Here is a 25858-nt window from a genome sequence, read left to right on the forward strand (position 1 = left end):
CATATACCAATTCATTGTGCGTAAAAATATACAAAATCGATTCTAACATCAAATTTTAATCAGAACAATAAAATTAAAAACAGGGTTTGCAACTGCGATCAAGGTATTAACTTGTAACAGGTGTATTGTGCATGGTGCTTACAGTATGGTCAATATGTCAAAATAGTACAAGTAATAACATTTTTTTTTCTAATTCAGTTTATAATCTGTGTGCTGTTGTGTGAGAGGTACAGGGTGAAGACAGAAACACTTTGAAGTGTCACATAGTAGAGCTATGTCAGAGCTTGTCTGTCACATCAAATCTCCATTAGCAAAACAGATAGTTTTACTGAACAGTGCCATGGTGTGTTTTAGCTAAACTGTGACTGCTAAAAAATAGTACAAATGAAATAAAAATGAAATATGAAAAAAATCCAATATTTTCATGTCTTAGCCAAAAAGATTTTCTTGTCATAGCTTTAAAATACCAAAAATTACCTTTTTCCATTATTTTCATTTATTCATTTTAGCGTAATATTCCCATTTTAAGTTTGCAAACTCGAAAAATAAGTCTGTCGTCTTTTTAGTATGATCACTATGAACGCTTGCTCCCATAAATGATGGCACTACCTGACATTATCCTGCCACAGATCTCTCCTCAGGTTCATATCCAAGCAATCACAAGTTGTGGTGATGTCAAATGCAACCCCACTGCAATCTTACCAATCTCCCCGCCATCTCCTGGCAGGCAGAGAAAGACAGAAAGAACAGAGCAGACAGCCTCCTAGCACATGATAAGAGGACCAGAGAGGATAATGAGAGGGATAAAAACTGATAGAGATACAAAAGGTGATATGTCCTCAGATGTGTGTGTTTGTGCAAGGATGAGTGTGAGTCAAAGAGTAATCATTAACATAGCTATAGCGAAGGCATAAGGTGGGTAAAGGGAGAGACAGGAGTAGAGAAATATAGGCTGTGGACAAAATTACTGAAACAAGTACACAATCACAAACTAACGGTGACAAAATTCTGTTGCAAAAGTAAAGAGTTTCTGTTAAAAAATACACATGAGAGTCTGACCAAAAAAATACACACACAAATAACATAGTTAGAAAGATTTTTTCAGGAGTTTCTCCTGTTGTGTCCAGCCATTATTGAGAGGGCAGGCGTAAAAGAGAGAGGCAGAGGTTTAGATAAAGGTGCTGGCCGAAGCTGCTGCTGCTACTTGAGGAGTAATGACAGGACAGTGAGCTCGTAATGTTCCTCTAAAAATAAAAGGGGAGCTGCATATTAATCTCACACAGGGAACAGTACAGGAGCTCCCACCTCTCATTTACCTAGCAGGAGGGACAGCCATAACAAAGTATTCCTCTGAAATTCCCAGACAACTTTATTCAGCTGTTTTTATTAATAGAAAAAGAGACAGAGAGGAAGGAAGTAAGAAAAAAGGAGACTAAGAGGGAAAGAAAGGGCGTGAGACGTAGTGACAGACAGAGGGAGAGGCCGTTATGTCACCTTCACATCCAACTATCCTCATGGGTATGAACACCACCACACTCACATCCAAAAAACAAAACAAAAAACAAGAGAAAGGAAAGGCTCCCAGAAGTCTCCCTTGAGAAATATATGGGAGTTTTGCAAACATGAAACACTGAAACCCTGAAAGAAAAGAAAAAAAGAAAAAAAAACAAAACATCCTCATCAGTGGTACCCTGCAATGGCAGTGTGTCTGCCACATGAATCTGTTGGTGGAATGCAATTATCCTCCCTGACGGGGGGGCAAGCTCGTTTAGTTTCTGTTTGCCTTTGCCTGCTGATCATCAAGCGCCATTAATTAAAGCTTGCTATGGTTCCGAGGATTTATACAGACACACACACAGAGGGACTGATTATTCTAACACATAGTTTATCTTTATCCTGTTGTGTGCCATTAGTACATGCCTTTTCCCTTGGCTGCTCTTATATATGCATATTAAAAGAGGTAATATTGCTGGTAAAAAGAACAGAAGGTGATCACGTTTGAGATCAAGATGAAATTACAGCATGAAAGTAAAATACCTTAATTACATCGATCAAATAGTTTATCCACCTTATAAAATGAATCACTCACGCTTGCTTTGACTGATAGTTATATAAAAAGTTGACAAACTAGTGGAAGTTTGTGAAACTGTGTAATATCCAAAAAACTAGCAAGCAAGTATGGCAGATGGGATGAAAAAGATATAGGGAGCTTTAAGTTGTGTGACCTGAGTGCGTAGCTGGCTGCTCTGGGCTGGCTGACACAAACACATACACAATCACACATTCACAGCCCCATAGACATCAAAGAGTGCTAATGAATTCACGATGATTAGCACCACACTCTTTCCTTACACACTTCCAGTATCACTGGAAATGTGGGCAAAAACAGGAGTGTGTGTGTGCATTATCACCATCTGTGAGAATCAAAACTGAGTTTGAGCTCAGTGTTTAGAAAATAATTGGGATGTTTTTGTTTTCCTGTTTCATTTTTCTCTGTCCTTAAGGCTGTCAGTTGCCAGCCAGGGGGCTCAAACTGTGAAACTGCATTTACATTTAAAAATATGTGAAAAGAGAAGAGAAGAGAAGAGAAGAGAAGAGAAGAGAAGAGAAGAGAAGAGAAGAGAAGAGAAGAGAAGAGAAGAGAAGAGAAGAGAAGAGAAGAGAATTAGTTGATGTGTCTGAGCTCCATCAGGTGAAGTGGCATTGACATGGCAACACACCAGAAATGTTTTGGCACATGGATAAAATGTGCCCCCCCACCACCCCACCCCCACCCCACTAAAGCAGATGACAGTTTTTCTATTCGATCTCTCACATATGCAGTACATTTAGTCTAGCTGTCAAAAGTATTGCTCAAAACCTCAGACAACACACAAACAACCAGTTAAGTTGAAAGATCAACTGCTCCAAATTGCCCTGTTTCAGCTAAAGTATTTTGATGCTGCAAAGCTAATTTCAGGGACAACAGTATTAGGCAAAGCTATTATGGATATGTCAGGAGCCATTTTTGCTTTGGCAATGATTGAGTAATGGAGAGCCAAGGCCAGACATGACAATTGGAGAAGACACAACAAAAAGCAAGCCTCGACAAAATAATCTCCTTCTATTTATAGTGCTGGGGACTGAGGGGGGGGGGGCAAGACATTTATGTTGAAGAAATGACTTGGAAATGAAGAAACTGTCAAAGTCTTTGGTAAACAGCTTAACTTCTCACAGTGTAAAAAATGTTCAAAAATAACTATCACATTCATAAAACACACTATGAGTCAAATGGGATTAGGAGATTATGAGTGAGTAAGAACTAGAGTAATTACACATAATCCTTTGTATTCATGAAGAAAAAAATACAGCTTTTTGCACACTTATCTAGGGTAATCTGTCACAGGGTGAGAGGAAGTGAATAAATGACAGTTGCTATAGCAGATACAGTATATAGACAACAATTAAAACAACTGCATAACAAGTAAATAGACTTGAACGAGGCACAGAGGCACAATGGTGGCAAAGGTTTAAGAGACAGAAGAACAGAATGTGGAGAAAAGCAGAGGACCCAGCCATACAAAGTGAAAAGAGAGAAAGGTCAGTGAGGTTTGAGAGAAGTAACATAGATGTTAAGAGCATGTCTTGCTCTAGCTACAAGAAGGTGCACTCAGTGCTGAGTCCCAATTGTTTAGAATGGGGAGACAGAGGGGATGATGGATGGATGGACAGATCGATGTAAGATAGTCAGAGAAAAAACTTGCTTGTAGTGGATGTTGTAGCTGGGATCTCCACTGAGACCAAATGAAGAGTTCAGCACTTGCATCCAGCTATATTTGCAATTTATTTTAAGACTTTGTTGACTATTGTTAAAGAACTCCATGGACTAGCACATAAACAGTAGTCAGAGTAGGTAGTAGAGGGTGAATAGAAGTTAAATAGTAGCTTGACCCTCACTTTAACCCTCAACTAACCTTATCAGTCTTAAAGATGCTCAGCAAAGCCCTGCTTGTGTTTCCAAACTATAAATCAATGACCAAAGGTGAACAAACTTCTGCTTTCAGAGCCTCTAAACTCTAGAATGACTTACTTGAGCAAATCAATAATCTATTCTGTCATTTGAAACCCTATGGTTCACTTCCACAGGTTTTATTTCATAAGTCATTTTAAGAATAATAAGAGCAGCTGCCTATACTGTAGAGTACAGTAAAATTTACACTTATTTTCTGTAAATGAATGCTTGACTGTTTTTCTTTTTCTCTGTTTTCTTGGTTATTTTGTGGCTTTGGCCCCTTTGGGAATAGTGCTGTCAGTCACTACTCTGTCCATTTGTGCTCATTCGTTCTGTGTATTGGGCGTGCACCTTTCTGGTTGATCTGATATCAGCTGGCAGGGTCAGGATGGTGGTAGTAGTACTGCTTTAGGCTATGAACCTGCTCTTATGAGATGAACTGCTACCATGAGGTCTGTCTGGGAGCTTGGTTACATCTCTCATGTCCCACTGCTTGTCAGTTCACTAAGCACTGGGATTCCAAGTTGTAATAATGAGACATGCATGAGTCCTGAATGGTTTGGATGAAACGGTTTGGGTCAGGATGTGGTGTACTAGTAGCAAAAAAGAAAATGAGTAGTTACAGTTGTAGTACTATTAGTGGTAGTTGTAGCAGAAGTAGTAATTGTTGTACAAGTATGAGACTCAGTGTGACTTTGACACCAAAGGGAGCAAAAACTAGTGAGCAAGGGAGGGGGGGGGGAGAAGAAGAGGGAGAGGGAGGGAGAGAGAGAGAGAGAGAGAAAACAAGCAGACAGAGATGTGTGTCCCAGATCAGTAGATGTACTGACTGGAGTGATGAAGCCACCCCCCAAAATCCTCCACCCATCTCCCTCCCCTGCTGAGCTCTGGCACTGATCAGAGGAATAAGCATCACTCTGCATTGCAGCCACACACTGGGAGTGGAGGAAAACAGTGTCCCTGCACTCATCCAGCATAATCATAGTCACGAATGCAAGCATGCACGCACACACACACAAACAGCAATCCACACACAGACACAATGCAGACCACAACACGATACACACCCCAGCTTGACACTTCTGCATAAAATACACAAACACCGAAAGCATACAAAGCAGGAATGCCCCTCAGCACACACACAAACTGGCATTATACCTTGGCACCAACAACAGCACATAATGCCCCACCTCACTACAACATTGGCAAAAACCAAGTTAAACTACAGCAAAGTAAACTGAGGCTTTTGCAGCTTGTTGGTGGCTGGGGGGGAAAGCCCAGGCCTCTGCTTATGCACGCATGCCGCTCCGGAGAAGCTGTAGCTAAGAGCGAACCCAAACAACAACAAATACAAGACACCTTGCCTGCCTGAAGGAATAAGAGAATTAGCAAGGGACAGAGCACAGGAGGATTCCTGACTCATTATCACCAGTCTGACAACCTGAACATACACTCTCTCTCACACAAATCCAATTATATACTTCTTGAAAGTATGGACAAAAATGTACATACAAATGAGTACAAGTCTCCTTATGAATGCAGACACGAATGTAGCACTAATTCAATGCAATGCAACCATGCATGTCCTTATATGGATTTAGCACCTTTACGTCTAAAAGGTTGCTTTTGTTATATCTTGAAATCATGCTATTCCACTTTTGTCCCTTAACATACACTCAGTAAGCACTTTTTTTCCCCAAAAAGAACACCTGCTTATTCATGCAATTATCCAATCAGCCAATCATGTTGTAGCAGTGCAATGCATAAAATCATACAGATATAGGTCAGTTAATGTTCACATCAAACATCAAAGTAGCCAGACCAGGTGCTGTAAATCCTCAGGTGCTGCTGTAAAGCACAGTTCTTCCTCTGATGTGTTTTGGCAGTTGGAGAACAGCTTTTTGGTGCATTACTACCACCTTCACACTCATATTCACTAGTTGCAAATGCATATGTTCAGTTATCCATTCACTACAAACATGGGCATATTCAATGAAGGCGCCAATTCAGTGTATTCATGCACAACACTGGCTACAACAGCAGATGGTAAGGTCAGAATTTAGTGTCAACAGCATGAATCCATGGACCCAACCTGCCTTGTGTCAACAGTCCAGGCTGGTAGTGCAAGTGTAATGGCATGAGAATTGTCTTCTTGGCACGCTTTTGGCCCATTAATACCAATCAATCATCGTTTCAATGGCACAACCCAACGGAGTAATGTGTCCCCAGTCACCAGATCAGAATCCAATAGAATATCTTTAGGATGTAATAGAATGGTAGATTGGCATTATGAATGTGCACTGACAAACCTGCAGAAATGATACGATGCAAAGGAATGTTTCCAACATCTCGTAGCATCCATGCTACGAAGAACTGAGGCAGTTTGGAGAGCGACGTGCCCAGTACAAGTATGGTGTTCCTAATAAAGTGCTTGGTGAGTCTATATTTTCAATTTTTCTGCAAGTATTTGTAAAAGTAGCAGCCACTAACAATTGTTTTCATTCCTATTCAATAATTAAAACTATTTCTTTTGGGGCCAGGCATAACCCTTTTCTGGGAAACGACAACCATCGACAAACGCATCACTGAAGCTGAATTATGTTATTATAAAGCACATCAAGACAAAATTAAGATGTGCAGTAGATAACTGGGCGGTCTTTTTACACGCGCACACACACACACACACACACACACACACACACACACTCCAGACAAAAACTTAAATAATGATGGAGTGATCAGGTCTAACATACCTATCAAGCTAAGCCAACCCCTGCTGATACACAAAACAGATGGCACACTCATCTCTCTTAGGAAGGCAGCAGTAGAAAAGAAAAAAAGAAGGACAGAGAGGATAGAGAGAGAAGGCGGGGTGTCCTTGGTGTTTACATCAAGTCGTGGATTAGCAGCATGGATTACTGTCACAAGATACCCTGTCTAGATCAGGGTTAGGAGGTCTAATCCACCACAGAGCTGTTGATATTACAAAGAAAGCCTTAGGATTCCACTGTCAACTGGGTACATATCATATGAATGACAGAAAACTGACTGAGAGCCTCAGACATTATGTACTACAGATGTAGTAATTAACCCAGTGTTTACAAGCATCAACACGCTGAAAATAACATATTATTTTTAATTATTAAATCAAGTTTTAAAATCTGCACCTACAACTTTCAAGGGAAATTAGTTTAACCAGACAGATTTTGCAGTTCATGGCAGCTGCATAGCAGTTGCAATGTATTAACCTAACAGAATGATGGTATTAATGACTTTGCAAAGCCCCGGGTTACTTTAAATGGCACCATTTGAACAGTTTTTTTAAATTTTTTTTACAGTGAGATAAAGGCCAGGTGCCCCGCCAAACACAATTGCAATGGTTTGTAGGTGGGAAGCCTGTGAGGGATCATGTCCTTGTTGCTCCATTAGTGGAGACCCCTACTGATTGGTCAGGATTCCTAAGGGGAACCAGGTGTGATGGTGGGTGGGATAGCATGGATGTTTGCACATGTTACTTCCCCTTAACTCTGCATAAAAAGAAGTGGCTAGTGAATTCATGTGTATCAGAAGTAACATGCTTGTCCACACAATCCCAAAACAGTGTGAGTTAGCAGTAGAAAAGGGGCAAAATGCTGAAAAAATATGTGTCCTGAAAAGATACTGTATGAAAGAAGTGTTGCCAAGTATAGTGAACTGATCCAGTATAAGTGTGTCAAGCATAAACCCAATTTCTGTGTCACATATTTTCTCACTTTCTTCCGAGCTAGCTGTCTATCTTTCTGTCTCCTAGAGTGAGTCAGAGCATTTCAAAGAAGGGGTCTAGGCAATGATCCAACTGGACAACCCCTCTGGATTTTAGAGAAATAGCTGACATCTGCCCATCCCCTCTCCTCGCTCAATCTCTTTCATTTTTTGCCACTCCCCCTCTTTTCCTCTTTCACATCTGAGACTTACTAATCCTCCTTAGTAGAATAGGGTTCAAACACACTCATTTTTCTAAGCACACACTCAGAGTCAGGCCCCTCCAGAATGTTTTCTGTACAGAAACAATCTCTGCATTGCGTCTTTGGTTACAATATCACTAGTGGGGTTACTACACTGCGAGAGTGGGGAATGACAGAGTCCTTGAGGGAGTACGGCACTCAAACAGTCCTTGGTTCCAAAGTAAGGTCACTCAAACACACACACTGACAAACTCTACACACACACATTCTTGGCTCAGGCTGGGCCTTTGTGTAGTGGGTGCTGATGCAGGCTGAGATAGGTGGAGTGTGTTATCATCAGTGCAGATCAAGGGGCTCTAATGTCATTAGGAGGACTGTTGAAGAGCCCGCTGGCCTGCTGTCAGCGCTTCACTGGGATTGGGTTAAACGCTGTCTAACTTCCTGAATGGGAGGAGCCTCTGGGTTTGACCAGAACACATAGCAGTGACCGGAGAGGACCATTTACAGGGTGAACTTAATGAAGCTCTGGATTCAATTAGGATGACTAAGTCCCGGCAAAGACACACAAGCAACTCATCAGTGAACATCAGGGACTGTAATAAGACAAATGATGTTACGAAAATGATTATGATTGAAGAGCTTCATCCACATGTATTAATAAACAGTGTAAGATGCAAAATAACAAACCAATACAAAAGAAAGTATACATACAGGTTAAGGTGATGACCATTACTTGGATACTGCAGGTCCAAGTAATACTATGAATAATCACTTTCTGTTATGGAGTGTTTTCAAAAAGCTTAAAAATTCATGTGTTGATGAAAAGAGCAGAGCATATCTTTAATATTTCCCTTTAATATATATTTAAAAAGAAGCACACACGACATATTTTGTGTTGACAAAGAAGATATCCTCTCAATCATTCCTCAAACTGCCCCCTAGTTATAGCCATGTTGTGCCATATAAGCTCATTTGGAATGAAAAGGCAGAGATATTTTGCTGTAATTACTATAAATGCAGCCAAGAATCCTTCTTAAATGGTGTTGCTAGGCACTGTCTGACAGCTGCTTTCATAGAACAAATTCAAAGCCTCTAGCTCCCTCTCCTTTTCCATCCCTCTCTCTCTCTCTCTCTCTATCCCAATTCCCTTATTCCCCAAGCTAACGGACAGACAGGAATGCAGGGCCGTGTAGACAAATCAGCTCTCGCTTCCATCTGGCACCATCTTAAGTCGCAACACGTCCTCCCTCTCTTTCTCCATCCATCCATCCATTCTTCTTTCCCTGTACCTCTTTTCCTTCCAGCTCTCCCTTAGCTCTTCTGTTCTTCCATGACAGTGAAATTTCTGACCCCCCCCTCCTTATTTTTCTTTTGCCTCTCTTGCCCTCTCTTTCAGTCTCATCTCTGGTTTCCAGTATCCCCTTTTTCCTCTCGACACAGTAATTAATTATGAGTTATAGTTTGCTTGAAGCTGAAATGACTTTGGATGTTTTGCTGCAGTATGAAAAACACTGAAACACGACACATCAGTGTAGTGTGCTCTGTGTGTGTGTATGTCTGTGTGTTTTGGTTAAAGACACAGAAATGACTTTGTTGTCTGTCACCTTCAAGGCAGAATTTTTCCAGTGGTGCTGCAAAAGGATAAGTGAAGTGCTTGTGTCTATCTGTGTAAGAGCCTGAGAAGCAATATTACTGGCCAATTGTAGCATATCATAGATACATCACTATCATCACATTATGTAGTAACATCAGCCAATGTATTTTTGGCTGGACCAACCATACCATTGGCCACTGCTACATCTGCGAATGTCTGTGAGTGAGTAAGTGAGTGAGTGATTAAGTTAAATCATTGCTCGGCTAAGTGTTGGACTTTACCTGGTGGCTGTCTTTCAAAAAGATCTGGTGTGAATAATTTCAATTACATCATCATGGGGTGTTAACAGCAGATCCTCAATAGTTTTCAACTACTGCATTTCCTCAAAAATTGACCAGGGGCCTTTATTTACCTCAACTGCAGAAGGTAACAGTTAAGGTAAATAAAGGCAGGCTTGTATTAGATGCAGGCCTTTTTTTTTTTATATGTATAATTGGTCAAACCCGTATGTTAGCATCATGGCTCATTTTGATCCACTCCCATTTGCCCTGTTAAAGTTACTGCATTATGCATTGATACAAACCCAACACACTCAACTCACCACGTCAGTGAGGGTTGATTACATATGTGAGCCCACTCCCAAAACACACACGCAGCGCACTCCCAATGAATGTATGACAAGTACACAGAGAGGGCCAATAAAATTTGGATTTTTTTTTTTACTGGTCCACCAGTGTGGAGGCCCATCAGGAATTCTCCCGGGGCTCCCTATAGCCAGTCTGACTATGAAACAATCTATAGTGCAAACAACAATAAAATCAGAAAACCATATACTTGGTTTATATGTAGTCTATCCACACACACACACGCACACACACACACACACACCAATGTCACCAACAAACCCCACCCAAGCAGACATCCACACACATACACAGGCATGGTGTGACCTCTGAGGTTTTAATCATCATGTAGGCAGGCCCGCTGAATTGTGGTAAGACTTGATTTCCAGCAAAGGTGACATCCTTAAAGCTCTTCTTTCATATTAGCTTTTCACTCTTCGTCTTTCTTCCCTGTCGCTCTCCTCTTTTCCCTGCCTCTCTTGCTCAGCAATATCCAAGCATGTCAGTGCCACTGAGGCGGGTAATAAATCAGGAATTATAACACTTCATTTTGCACACAGCACACTTTAGGCCTCCAATCATAATAAAACGGCTTAAGACTATACAGCAGAGGTAATGTGAATGGGGAGAGTGAGATGGTGAGGTCTACTGAAAACACTGATCAAGGATTGGGAGATTGTTTGGAAAAAGGAGGTTGTATGATCAATGTAGAACCTAAAGCTGTCATAAATCTTCCCTTATGCCTTCCATATTTTAGAGTGTCCCTTATTTAAGGTTGCCCTCCAAACAGAGAGCTACAACTGGTAAGTTAGGGTAAAATGAATTCACCATGAAATGGAACTTGCAATCATCAGGGCGTAGAGCAGAATAGGCATTTCAAATGCAAATCGACAACAAGTCTTGTCACCATTTTTACAAAGAAGAAGAGGGGAAAGGCTGAACTGTAACTTCACAGAGAAAAGTTGTGTACAGGGACACTAATATGTTTCACAATTAAAATATGGGTTGAAGGCAGAGGGAAGAAGTAGGGTACTGTAAAAGGTGAGAGTCAGACAAAGAAGGACCAAATATTTCTCAGCTGACATATTGACATGCCATAGCAGGAAAGGCTCAGATAACTAAGACTAAGACCAATATTAATGACTTTGTACCATTTATGTTTTTCAGTTAGCCATTCCAGTGAGCCCGCCTGAACAATACCAGAGCTGTGGAACTGGAACACATCAATGCAAATCAAGCGATTATTAAAGTTAATAATTTTTTCCTGCTACAACATGCCAAAATGTAGAGCAGAGAAACTGACAGATATACAACCCTCCCACACAGAGACACACACACACACACACACACACACACACACACACACACACACACACACACACACACACACACACACAGGTTAAGGGAGGGGTGTACAAGAGTTAAATAACTGATCCAGGTTGAGACAAGCCCAGAGAGTATACTGGTGCCTCTGGGGAAATCACATGTAAATTTAAACCGTAACATACAGTATGAACACCCACAGATCTAAACCATTGGCACGTGGAAATAAAAATACAAAAAACAAATGTGTATGGATTGTATTTAAATGTGGCCACACAGACAGAACAAAGGAGTCCACAGAACTGTCAAATACCCACAACAGCTTCACAGTGTAGCACAACAGATTTCTGTTGTCTAACCAACCACTGACAACTTACATTCCCAATATTTCCGGACAGCTGTTGTCACAATGCCATTGACTTGACATCGCCTCAAAATAATCCCTTTGGAAATACTTGCTATAACTTTTTCCACCCTTTCAATTTGCCATATGTGAACTGATCATTGTACTAGCTTGTATGAGTCACACTCAGTTGTTTGCAAGTAACCGACACTAACCAATAACATCCAGTACAACTTTATCATTTACTCTGTTCATACACATTAAGACATTGATAATACTGTCACAATGGTGTTTACCTCATACTGGTTACAGCTTGTGTGGCGCCGGAGGGAAAAAAATAACATTATCTCACATGCCAAAATAACGGCTTCTGAAGTCACCCTTGGCTAAATCAGGTTTTCTGGCTTAGTCCCTGTAAACAGGATCAGACCTGCCCCAGTTCAGATGTTTTGTCTTGACAAATGAAGCTAGTGATCACCAACCACTGACCACACAGGAAGTTACACAGTTTATTTTTCTTAATTCTTTATATTCATCCATATGTGTCTGTTTCTGTTTCCTCTTCCTTTTTCCAGTGACCTGTATGTATCTGCTGCTTTCCCCGTCTTCCTCTTTTGCTGGTGCTGAACAGAGCTAAAGCAGACTTGACCTCTGAGATTAACTTCTTAGACATGAAAGCTTGATAATTTAGAAGGCTTTGTGGTGATTATAATAAAACATTAAACTGCTGCTTTTTCTCTGATCCCTCACTCTGTTTCTACAAAGTGTTTTTTTCCTTTTAGGTGTCTGTGAGGTACACACCAAGGTGTGCAGATGTGCTCAGTATAGGAGGTGTTTATGTTTATTAAATGTGTGCGTGATGTGTATGCACGTGCGCTGTGCAGAGCTCAGTACAAAGGACAAGGAATAAACTATTGGACAAAAACAGTCATGTTAATCCATCCTATTTCATCCCATTCCGTCACACACACACACAAAAGAAGAGTACCATGCACATCTGTGAGCCTCATCAGTGCAGTGGTTGATTTGGTTTTCTCAAAGCGCATGGATTACAGCTTTCCCTTATAATCCATAGTGGTGATGAAGAGTCTTAAAGATCTCAGATCCTGGTTTACTATGCACAGCTGGAATGAGGTCAGTCAACTGGCTTGTAGTGCCCTTTTAAACTGCTATTTCCTTTGTTTCTGTAATTCACAATTAATTGCCAACTAAACTAGTCTACACTTATCCACTGAACCAAGAAAAATCACTACTATTATAACTTAACAATTACAAAAGTACATTATATTCAAGGAGCTTTCATTTTTCAGGGCATGGATATCCATTTACTCAAGTTAACCATATCATTCATACTTGGTGGTCTTCTTGATAAGTGAGCAGGGTGGACAATAACAAGGACACCCATAAAAAAACAATTCCATCCAACAACAGCACACACTAAAGCCTCCAAAATTACTATCAACACATTATCTGACAGCTTCAATGGGAAACTGAACATTGCATTGGATGTAGTAGATGTTTATGGGCGTGTGTTCACACCAGGTAGATGCAGCTACTTTGTTCGATCACAATGCAGGGACACTGATGCATAATGTCACACACAACACACGCATGTGTCATCTCTCATCTACTTTTGACTCTGCTTTGCTCTTAAGTTGTGGCTGCCTCAATTAGAAAGAAAAATATGACCTTACTTACAACTCTTCTTTTAAAAAAAAAAAAGAAGTATATGACATACTTTGTCATCCTGTTCATATTCCCATCCAGTGTAAATTGCCATGTTAGTCCATGTGGGATAGATACTAGTGAAGACAGACTGTCTGCACCTGCAGAGACTTGCAGCCCTGCAGTAATGGTCTCCGAAAACTGAAAAATGAGCAGTTTGACATGATGTGTCAAAAGTGCCCTTCCAGCAGCTAAGATGTCCCATTTTTAAACATATTCAGCAAATGGTGCTGTATTATAACTACTGCCTGATAGAGAGCAAAGACAGAGAGAGAGAGAAGAAGAAACAGCTGGCATGATAAATAAGCAGAAGTGGAGAAGTGGCTGTGTCATTTTTCTGAAAGGTCAAAGTAAGAAAGAGAAAGTGAGGAGTCAGTGATTTGACAGAGTGCTGAAAGACTAAAATAATGCTACTGTCATTACAATAAGAAATGCTGGTGATTAAATACTCTGATATTTAGACCACTCTCCAAACTTAACATGTCCACAATTTATTCCAATCATCTCTGAACACAGATGTGTGCACTACTGTGCACGCATGCAAAAACACTTCTTCCATTTTATGTCATTCATCCTCTGTCTAATGAGGAAAGAATGTATCTATCTAAACTACTAAAACAAATGTTGGCATGACGCCATAATAGTTAATTGCCAGTAATTTCCAATAATTGTCAATAATTACAGTACAGAGTCTCCTTTGGGCTGGTTATGAAAATGTTGACAATGTTAGTATTTAACTGATTAGTCAAACAAGGCAACAGGGGAGACATTCATGTCATGTAATGCACACACTAACACACAGCATATATATATAGTTCAAATGCTGCTAAATTAAAGAGTGTAAACTGGCAGGTCAATGGTCAAAGCAGTAAATAAAGACAGAAGGATGACCTGAAAAACAAATGTACACACAATATATGTTGTGTGTGTAGTATTGCAACAGACCACAAGAGTTGTGAATTCTTCCATTTTAGAATTTTTTGGGTTAGTCTTTTACAGAGCAGATTAATTCATTTGCCAAAAGTCCCACTGCCAAAGGAAAAGACAAGTTGAGCAGAGGTCTTTAGGGTCAAGGGAGGCTGAGTTCGTCTACACAGCCTTTTTACCAATTCAGCAGCCAGTGTACATTTGGTTATGTCCACACATGGCCACTGGACCGGGACCCTTGACTCATCATCAGGCTGTAAACATTGCCATCACTTAGGATTAGGATGCATGGCCTCTGTAACAGTAGTGAACTTTTCAAAACAAAGAAATGTGAACAAAAAATACAAGTGTGTGTTCAGCAAAGCCCCTTTAGTCACACTGCAGCAAAGAGAGATGGCAAGTGGTTAATTAGCGTACATAAATATATTAGGTGTTTCTGAGAATGTTCTCTTGTAATGGTGATGACTTTATACAGACTCATTATTGAAAGTCATCATTACAATTTCAAGAGTATACTTAATTGTAAATTTAATTTGATTAAAAGGAATCATGCAACTGACAGTTTGACATCAAGAAATACACTCCAAATTTACATGAAAACCTTCTTGAATATCAACTGGAAATGTGTGTGTGAGCCATTTCACAAACTGAGAGCTGGGTAAACTGAGTTCATGTAGGTTTACACTGTATTACATGCCTTTCCACAGCCCCTCCCTCCCCACAGTTTGTCTCCCCTTAAACTTTCCCTCTCCCTTCAACTCCAGCCCTCAAAAGCCTATGGCATAAACACATCAGACAAGCTTTTGAGCCAGCCGTCATTCACAGTGGCAAGTGAGAGGATGCAAATTGTTATCCAGCGTTTTACCCCTCTCCCTTCCTCTCCTCCTCCCCTGCTTCGTCTCTTCATAGTTGGTCATAGCCGTTTTTATACTTTGATTTTCTGCAAGCTTTACCTCATCGCATTGCTTTGCCCAGAGAAATGGAGAAAAACCTCTTACACACACTGACTTACATGTGGACAGACAGACAGACAGACAAACAGACAAACACACATATACACACACACACACACACACACACACACACACACACACACACACACAACTATCTGGTTGCCAGATTTGCCGGTGGGCCCAGAACAACCCAATCAAAGCTCAGCTGAAGGACTGCCGTGACAATGCAGAACGGATGGACACAAAGAAAGGGGAGTGTGGAGGGAAGGATGAAACCTCTCTCAGAACTTGTGCTTTCTCTCCAGTTACATTTGTAGACTCCGAGAAAAAGAGAGAGAGGGTGTCCTTTTTGTGAGCCAACACAGGAAAAAGTCAGAAGGAGGACGCTTGATGCAATACAATAAAGTGGCTAACCTTTCCTCTTCTAGTATGTCATCTGGGGTTCGGAGTAGTGCTGATGTTTCCAGCAACTCCCAGTGCTCTGTGTGGGAGGTGGCAGATTGTGTGTTCAATATAGGAAGGCTTGGTTATAACAACCAACGTTTGTCTATATACACACACTATACTGGGCATCTAGTTGTTGCAAGGTTATTTATTTGAAAACCATTTAAATGTTATCTCCACTCGCTACTATATTTTCCTGTTTCCCCTGGTGCATTGATGCTGAAATGGTTGGTCAATAAATTGACTAGATGATCGACATAAAATTAAGCAACTATTTTGAAAATTTGTTAAATAAGCCATTTATCAAGCAAAAATACATATGCTAGTTTCAGCTTCTTAAATGTAAGGATTTTGGCATTTACTTGTTTTCTATGTGAGGGTATGTATATATAACTACAAACACTCAGCCACTGTTTCGAATCATGAAGACTTGCTGTGTGGGAGAGCATACAATACCCATACCAACAGTCATCAGTGCTTAGAGTGTCAACAAGTATCAGTGCTCCTCTTCCCACTGCAGATAAAAGTTAATAGTGAATCTTCTGAGCTCAGTTATTGTCACATGAAAGGTCAAAAGTCCATCACAGTATCAACCCATCATGTCTCTTTAGTCCCTCCTGCTATTTTTTTTGAGGGAAACACAGCAGTGAAGGCAATTTCTGTAGCGGGGTTCTCAGTTGACAAATCATGTTGCCATAGGAACACAGTTAGTTGCGTAGGTGGCAGGTAAGGATGCTGTGTGTCACTATAGTGGAAAGATTTAATAGGTCCTCCCGATGCTGAGAGCAAGCATGGATGCAGCAAGCCCTCAGCGTACAATATAGCAGATTCTCAAACCTAACTATCATCACAACAGGGAGTGAGAAAGGATGACACAAATCAAACATGTGTCAGACTTGAGGGATGATATCATGCATGAGTAAACACACACTGCAGATTAACCAGGGTGATGATTCACCAGTTTGCTGGGGTACATGGCAAAAATTTCACATTACAGTGCAGTCACCCCTTTCCTGGAAAGTTTAAACACGGCAATCAAAAATCAATACCAATCACTGATGAAAGTCAGCGACTAAACCCGACAAAAAAATGAAACATGTCTTATTCCAGGAGAGAACAAACTTTTCCCAAGCACTTGGCAAGAGTTGGGCCCTGGCTAAGAGTCAGGCCCTGGCTAAGAGTCAGTCAAAGTATTCACACAGACACAAGCCATTCCAAATCCCATCAACAGAAGAAAAAAAGTACTCAAGAAAGGCAAAATCCCAAACTCAAAAGGGAGTAGCACACAGAGAGAAGAATAACACCAAAACCCTGTGTAAGTCTTGTTAAATCTCTCTGTAACATCCCCAACATTATGCTGCTAGACTATGATATATCCTGAGGGGAGGGGGGAGACAGGAGAAGGTGGGATGATGGAGGCAGGGTATTACAGTAAAGCAGATCCTCCCCCTACCCCAAAGCCTTCTGGGTAGAGCATGGCAGGGGTCCTCCCTGAGCCCGCTGTTTCACAATTACTGTAGTAACACTGCATACTGATGCCCCCTGACACCACTGACACTTGGAGCAGACAGGAAGTGAAAGACAGGAGACAAGAAAGACTGATACAGAAAGTGTGGGGGTGAAAGGCGAGGCAAGACATATCATTATCCTTAAATCCTCTGGCCATCCAAACAGAGGATCCCTCCTGCTAGGAAACAATATTATACCATAAAAGTATAGTAATCAAACATAGTATTTACATTCTCTGTGTATTTTTACCATCAGTGCTGTTCAATAGGGCCATTCTTACAGGGGCATGAAAACACTTGTCAATCATAGCAGCACTGCACTTAGGGGTACTAACTACTCCATCAACCTACTTAAATAACAGTAATAATACAGTCATTTTACATGGCAGTTTCTAGTACTGGTCACACTCTTTTTTCAAAGCTTGCAGACAGCATAATAAAAGCTCTGTGCATGCCTCTACCAAAACCTTTTAAAGCGATACCAATGTCGTTTTCTAAGGAGAGGTGGTGCTGTGAGCGCTTACCAAAAGAAGTCACTGGCCTCTTTTTGCACCTAGCAAGGTAAGCACTGATCCTCTTTTCAAGCTGAGACAAGTTCAACTTTTTTTGAAATACAGCACTCATCAATTTGACCCCAGAGTTCCTACAACCAATAAGGTTAAAGGAGGGCTGGGACCAGGGTGGAGTGCCGAGAGCATAAATACAACTGTCAACATCTAACATTAACATCTACCCCTACATGTTACAAACACTGCAAACCCTAATGCTCAAGAACTTGACATGGGGGCTCACAGTCATAACTATATTGAAGTACAACACATAAGAATTGCACACTTAAGCAACATATTAACAAAGCACAGTTAGATCCTGCAGCCTCACTTAAAGAAACCCTTGCTATTGATAAATGGAGTAATGACAAAAAAAGCCCTAACGTTCTAAGTGTCTGCCTGAACACAGCAAGGGATGAATTAGGTTACATGATAAATATTGAGAGCTCTGAGGTATTGTCTGATATGGATTAATAAAACGTGTGTGCACGCATGCATGCATACTTCAGCATGCATGCCCATGCTTCTTTGTGACAGGCAGGATGAAAACAGAATTAAGGGCCTAATCCTTGCGTGGACTTAAGGCGTCGGCCCGGGAGCAAATGAGAGCGAGCGAGAGGGGAAAAAAATGCCCTAAGACTGTCTGCAATTTTCCCATCATTTCATGCATCTGAAACAAAACTAATTTACTGCTTGTCATGCTCGGCTTGGCACACACAAACATAAGAGCCAATGTGCCACAGCGTGTCATCTGCTGCCGCATCAAAGAGAGCTGTTTATATATCAGACTCACGGCTCCATATGAATCATTGAGACCTGGGAGAAACGTTTAACATGGTCTTATCAAACGGAGCAGTCTGGCAAACCCACTGATACATTGGTGCCTTTCCACATCTCCCTGATTCCTATCTAAGACAGAAACATCCCATGTCTTCTTCTCACTTTATATTCTGCCTCATAGGTCATTCCAATGTCACAACAGCCGGGATTTTTTTTGCCCAACCCCACACACAAACACACACAGATAAAGTTATGTGCTTGGCATAAAGATATGGGAGGAGAGAGCTGGAGGCAGAGACAGTCAGAGAGAGAGAAGGATTGAGAAAAAAGATGAAAGGAAAGCATGAGAGATGGCTAGAGGGAGAAAATAAAAGTGGTGCAACTGTGATATACTAGCATGTACATGTACTGGGTCCCATTATAACAGCACGTGACAGCTTAATAGGACTCTGGCTGCCAACATGAAAAAAGAAGTTCTGAAAAGCAGGATATGTGCACACGCACACACACACACACACACACACACACACACACACACACACTATATGATTATATGTATCTTCTCTGTCAGCGTCACACATATGCTGAGTAAACTATTCAGACAAGAACAAAGGTTCTCATTAAATTGGATGCTGTGACGCGTATTGATTTTTCCCCACAGAATTTACAACGCCTATTGTTTGGAGATCCTTACTTCAGATCTCTCCTGTCATTGCTCTGGCAAACATCAATATGCAGCTCTATGGTGCATTACCAAAGGGTTAATTACATACTTGTAAGCAATTATTCTCTTAATGTAGCATAGAATCCTCCCCCCAAATTGGAATTTGGATGAAAACCATCAAGCCCCCAGTCAGTGATACCATCTTACTAATGAAGTGTCAACTAAAACATAATAGACTTTGAATCTTGCATCGCACACCAAGTTTGAAGCCTAATGTGAGTCAAGTTCAAATAGACAATGTAACAAAGACAGTGGTTTTACATGGCCAGGTCTAAGACAAGAATATTTGAATGTCTATAATTCCGAATTGAGTTATACTATAAATTGTTAATGCACTCATCTTTTAATCACTTTCCAGCCAAACCAACACACTCCCTCTACATTTAATTGTGGCAGCTAAAAAAGAAAAAAAGTGGCACCCTCAAAAATTATACATTCAATTTTATATTATCCTGAAAGCCATTGTTAAAAAAATGTGTCTGACTGTCCTAAAATACAGGAGACAGATTATAGTGGGAAGAACAGTTGGTGACACGGAAATGCAATTTGCAATCTTCTCTGTGGTGTTTGGTGGCATGAGAGAGGAGGGGGGTCTAATTGGACACTAGTCTGTGGCTGGTAGTCCTGTCACAGCCCAGAGGGGTGTGTGTGTGTGTGTGCGTGTGAGTGTGAGTGAGAGAGAAAGAGAGGGAGACATCAAGTGGGAAAGAGAGCAACAGAAAGAGAATGAGAAAAACAGAGAGCTCCATTCAGGTCCAACCCACAGACACATCATTCAGTCTGACATGACGATACGTCTCTGTGACCAGAGTATTCATATAGGGCCTCGCCAGGCCAGTCACAGATGCATCATTCACACCCACACACAAACACACTTCCGCCTGAGTCTTGCCTACACTGCTACCAGGCATTTATATCACTACAGAGAATCTTTCTCAGATTACCCATTCATATTCATTCACAGTTTCCCCCTTGACATGAACACATTGCAGAGACTTTCTATGGAGCTTACTCTTACAAGTACACCGCCCCCAAAATGTAATGAATGTCTTTACTGCCAAGGTTGGAGTGAGAGTTTATCCATTAGCAAGCCATAATATTGACAAGGCCGTGCTCTCCGGGTCCAAACTACAGCCTTGTAGCCGTAACATTGGCCAACAGACAGGGGGTAGTATGTCAATGTGAGGTGCTTACAGGCCGATAAAGGCTGCTGTTCCAATTCCTATAGGCAGGCCTTGATGGACAGCACACAGAGAGAGGGAGTAAGGGAGGGAGGGAGAATGAGCAGTGCCAAGTGCTCTTACAGCCTTTAAGAGTTTAGGACTGAGCTGGAATTTGGTGACACGACACAGATGAGATAGGATTATCAAACTCCTCAAGGACTAAATGTTTTTCCCTTGAGACCTTGACAGCAGCAAAAGACACACACACACACACTAAGAGGACAAGCACACAAATTTGAACATTCAGAAATGAGCTGACATACACATTAACACTAAAAAAACAGGCACAATCGCACAGGCTTGCCTGCCAGCTACAGTCACACTGACACAGAAAAACACAGGAACTTCAGCATGCAGTAGAGACACTTTGCCCAGTAGGCAAGCTACTTTCCTTTGCCTCACCGTCACAGGCAGTTAAACAGCAACTAATGGACCACACATCAGCCATCAGCATCTAATGTTTTTTGTTAAGGTTGTTTTCAGCTGCCCATTAAAGAATCATCAGACTTTGGTGCCAACTATGGTGTTTTTTTCCCCCTACCAGCCCACAGCACATCTAAACATATGTAAATGCTATAAAAAATCATCTATGGAATGATGACTTCAACATTTCCAAAGTAAAATTTGAATTATGTGTTAATAAACATATGTATCTTCTGATGAATTATCCAACAAACAGTTACACCTAATGTAACTGTGCCATTGAAACAAATTCAAAATTGTGAACGAAAGCACAGTCTATGGGATTACCCTATCCACTGCACCAGCCTGTGAAGCCACACTGCCCCTCATGGATTTTTCAGCATACAGCCTTGTCCCTTCAGCCACGCTCTTTTGAGTGTGCACTAAACAAGTATGTAAGCCTGTTGGTGGGATCATTAAAAACACAACTAAGAATGTATAATTGGTCTGCTTATGAGATATTTGCGTAACAACAATAACCCAATGCTGTACATTAAGTATAAGGTAACATGAAATAGGGAATGGAAGGGGGACAATGAATTGATGGATTGAGTCTGGAGAGCAGGTGGATAGATGGAGGGAGAAACCAGCAGAGGGGCTCAGAGTAGTCAGTGTGACTGCTGTACTAGGGATCTGCATTTTGCATAGGCTGGAGCAGCTGCTTTCTGTGTATGAGGTGCAAGAGAGGGTGGGAGCAAGGGAAATGAGGAAGGAGGGAGTGATGGAGCAGGAGCCACATTTGGAGTCAGACACCTACATCACACTACATGGCTGAAGCAGAGCGACAGCGCAAGCCTGCACTGTTATGTTCCTTGCTTAAATGTAAAGAAATCAGCTCTACCTCCAACAAACCTTCCCATTCAAATTTACATAACACTGACGCTGGGAAACGACCCACAGCAATGCTGTGCCATAGGGGATCAGTAACTTTGTGTACAACCAGAATGTTGGCAAAATCAAAATGTTGATAAAGTAAAATACTGTTTACAGAACCAAGTGCATCATTTCAAGACAGCGGTTACCATGTAAAACTTTAAATATTGAGGAAAAATTGCTCATTGCCACGTCACTTGGCTGTATGACCCCACAGGAGAAGTGTGGCGCAATCAAGAGGAAGTTGATCTATGAGTGTTCACGATTCAAACACCTCTAAATCATCTCAGAAAATTAAAGTCACCAGATTTGTTAAACTGCAATTTGGAAGTGAAGTAAAAATCTAGTCTTGTGTCAGTACTTCACTCAATATTCTGAAAACATTTGCAGATCACCACAGTGGAATGTGTAATATATTCAATAGAGAGTTTTGAATGACATTTAAAATGGTAAAGCGTATGCAGGTGCCTCTTTACTACAATATCAAAGCAAAAATCCTTCAGATAATATTTTTTTAATCTCTAAAAGGAACTACTTTAACCTTAAATCACTTATCATATTATCCTAAAGGAATATTATAGTAATACCATAGGTAGTAAATTCCATGGTTTTAGATTAAACTCAGTAGTCTACTGCATACCACAGAGACTAAGTCTCTGTGCAGATATTACAATGTTTTCTGTTAACATGAGTGTCCCTAAAGTCAAACCCTTATTTAGGCGCTCTGCCAGAGCCACACCGGTCAAGTTCAAAATCTCTGAGAAAAGACTGGCATATCCCCACGATCCTGGAAGCCACATGGGAAGAAATGTGATTCGGCATAACACAACGTGCGTTTTCCATGAATTATGAGACAGCAGATATAGCTACTGTTAAAATCCTAGGTAACTGTGCGGCTGCATTGTGAGTTCGAAAAATACCTCACTGGCTACAAGGAGACGTTCAAAGTCAAAAATTCCAGGAAATAATTCTTAGGGATTATGCAACTCCGAAGCGTCGATATTGCAAAGAAACCGTTTAGAAAGCTCCTTCATAGTACCATGCTTGAATAGTTTCAGGCTAAATAAAATCACCCCAACGTGGATCCCTAAAGATGCAGGATATGCTCCAAAACGGCGTGGATTTAACAACTTTTTAAGAGAGACGCGCTGTGTTCATCACTGTAACTCACAATGTTTTCCCATTAACCTTTTAATTTTAACATATGGCGGGAATTGCAGTTGCTAAGCATCCTGACAAAACCATGTGTAGCAGAATATCAAATACTTTTGACCATTTCTATATTTGAGACCCGAGCCACGACTGAAATCCCAACTGCAGTCCATGTGTCTACACGCCACTAAATGCAAGACCTAGGAACTGGGTTTTTCCCCTAAGACATTGCACAAATCCGACGCGGAACCCCCGACAAATCTTATTGTTTTTAACCTTCAGAGTTTAACACTGCAAGATTAATAAGCACATTGTAGGCATACAGCTTTCTCAGTGGAAGGAGGGCATGAATGATGTGAAGCGCCAAACGGAGGGAATCCACTCAATATAGAGTCCCAAGTTGAAAGAAATAGCAGGTCATTAAATTTTTCTGCAATTCTCCCCGGGGCTAGTTATACGATCCAGATGGACAGGTCCGGAATGAAACCCGCCCCATTGCCAGAGTGCGCAGAGCAGGCATGGCGCAGCTAGAACAGGTGCAGCACGCCTCGAATCACCTGGCTGGTGCAGTGGCAACCTCACACCCAAAAACCTGGCTATAAAGGCACCAAAGCACATTAAAAACAACCCTGACTGTGGGAACTAACGCCGTGACAACCCTCTTTCCTTACCTGTAATCTATGCAGATATCACTTCACAGCCGCAGCCGCATCGACACTGCGGATAAGAGGCACGTCCAGAGCAATCCCCAACTCCTTTTACTCCCCCCAAAAATGAGAAATGCTCAGAGTAATGTTATATCCGGATCAAACGACTTGTCCACTTTAAATCCCCGGTAGGTTTGTAGTTAGAATGCGATTCCTGCACGGGAAAAAGAAATAGCAGCAGACTTCCAGCAGCATTCCCCGTTCAGCAGGACTCTACTACGCCGCTCTGAGTGCTCTGAGACCCGGGAGCTGCACCTCCCATCCCTCGGCGAGGACGCACTTGGTATGCCGCTGGAAAAGCCGCTGCGCCGTACGGGATACCGCAGGAGGCTGTGCTTGTGTGCGTGTCTGTGCGTGTATGTGTGTAGAGAGAGTGTGTGTATAGATGTGACTCAGTGCGGTGCTCCTGCTCAACTGAGGTGCTGAGGGTGCTGCAGCGGAGTGCGAAAGAGAGAGAGAGAGAGGGAGTGCGGGAGGGACTGAGCGAGGGAGAGAAGGAGAGAGAGAGGTGCGCTGCCTCGGAGTTTGCAGCTTCGCAGCGGATCTTGACGCTCGGGAGGGACTGAGTAGATGGCGCTTCGCCCGTTGCAAAAGACGACTGTTTTCACCAAGGATCTTGACTCACCCGCAGTAACATCTCAGATCTGGAGGGGGCTGCGCTTGGGTTACATTTTTAAGTCCCTGGCAACTACCCTTAAAGAGGTTTAGTGGGCATTAAAGATCACTATACAAAACAATGTGCATCTCACCAAGCCTTTAATCACTGGGCTATAATCACGTTTATGATCTCATTATCTTTAAGGACAGTGACAAGGTTCCATTTGAGATGGGATCATTTCTCTGATGTCCCATGCAGGGTCATGTTGATTTTTTTCGTGTCAGCATCTTTACACAATCGCACAGACCGCTTTTAACAAGCATTCAAAGTTGATTTTCAACTTTAACTGTTCCGCCCTTTGATTGGCATTCTTCACCCAAGAAAACAAGGATATAATAGAGGATATGAGATTACATAAAGCTTATGCTTTGTTAAAGTACAGGTTTATGCATTGAGGTATGGGTCCCGGAGCCAGACGAAGGTTTATGTAATGCATCATCCCGTCGAGAATGAGATTTGGCAATGCCATAGGGGAATTTACACAAATACGATACAATACCGGGGTGAAATGATCAGATCATCGGATTTGAATATCTAATCGCAGGATCATTTAAAGATAGAGATTAAGCAACACAGCAACATAATTACGACACTTGCATAGTTGTAGGGGATTAGAATCTGCATTTTTGTTCTTTGATGATCTTTTAGCATGCTTCAGGAGTGTATCCTCCCCCCATAAATGTTAAGCAATTAATATTCTAAAAGCCTAATTATGTAATCATGTCTTTAACGAAATAAGCAGTATGGGGGTGGGGGAATAGGATAATGCATTTTCCATTAAACAGGCTATTAAGCGTACTCCTTATCTTCATATAAAGACAATTCAAAACAAATCCATCAAGATCAACAAAATATTGCAAACAATATTGAGTCATGTTGAGGTTTCTATTATGTCAATAACTTCCAAAACGAGCCTCGTCGGTCTGCAATAGGCCTATTATTATTTCGCATAGTCAATGAAAGGATGTAGAATTTGAGGACCTGACAATTAGCTCACTGAAAACAAACTGGAAAAAAACAACTTCATGAGGAAAATAATTCAAGTTAGAATAGAGTGTAAGCATGGGCGCCCTGACCATTTAGACACAACCTGGAGGTAGTATGAACTTAGGGGAGTGTGGAGGGGTCTTTTGGGGAGGTGTCCGTGCCTGCTGCAACATCCTCGTCCTCCCTTAGTGCTCCTCTCCCTCCCTGCTGTCACATCCAGACCGGTGCCTCGGCATTGAAACACTGCATCAGAGCCCCACCTACAGGCCAAAGAAACTCTACAGCCACTGACATTGACAAATACAAACCAAGCCAAAAGTGCACCAGTGGCTCTGTGCTGCTCTGTGGCCACTTAATGACCAGAATTCA

At 41.5% G+C, this 25858-nt stretch overlaps 1 protein-coding gene across 1 annotated transcript in view; it reads right to left on the bottom strand.

The window, feature by feature from the left end:
• Positions 1–24361, bottom strand: part of plxna4 (plexin A4) — a 241531-nt gene extending 217170 nt beyond the window's left edge. The window contains exon 1 of the mRNA XM_056367398.1: positions 23809–24361. The gene's annotated coding sequence lies outside the window, so the exon portion shown is untranslated. The remainder of the gene's footprint in view (positions 1–23808) is intronic.
• Between the last annotated feature and the right edge of the window lie 1497 nt (positions 24362–25858).

The sequence above is a fragment of the Seriola aureovittata genome, chromosome 22 (assembly GCF_021018895.1).
Source record: "Seriola aureovittata isolate HTS-2021-v1 ecotype China chromosome 22, ASM2101889v1, whole genome shotgun sequence".
Lineage (NCBI taxonomy): Eukaryota > Metazoa > Chordata > Actinopteri > Carangiformes > Carangidae > Seriola > Seriola aureovittata.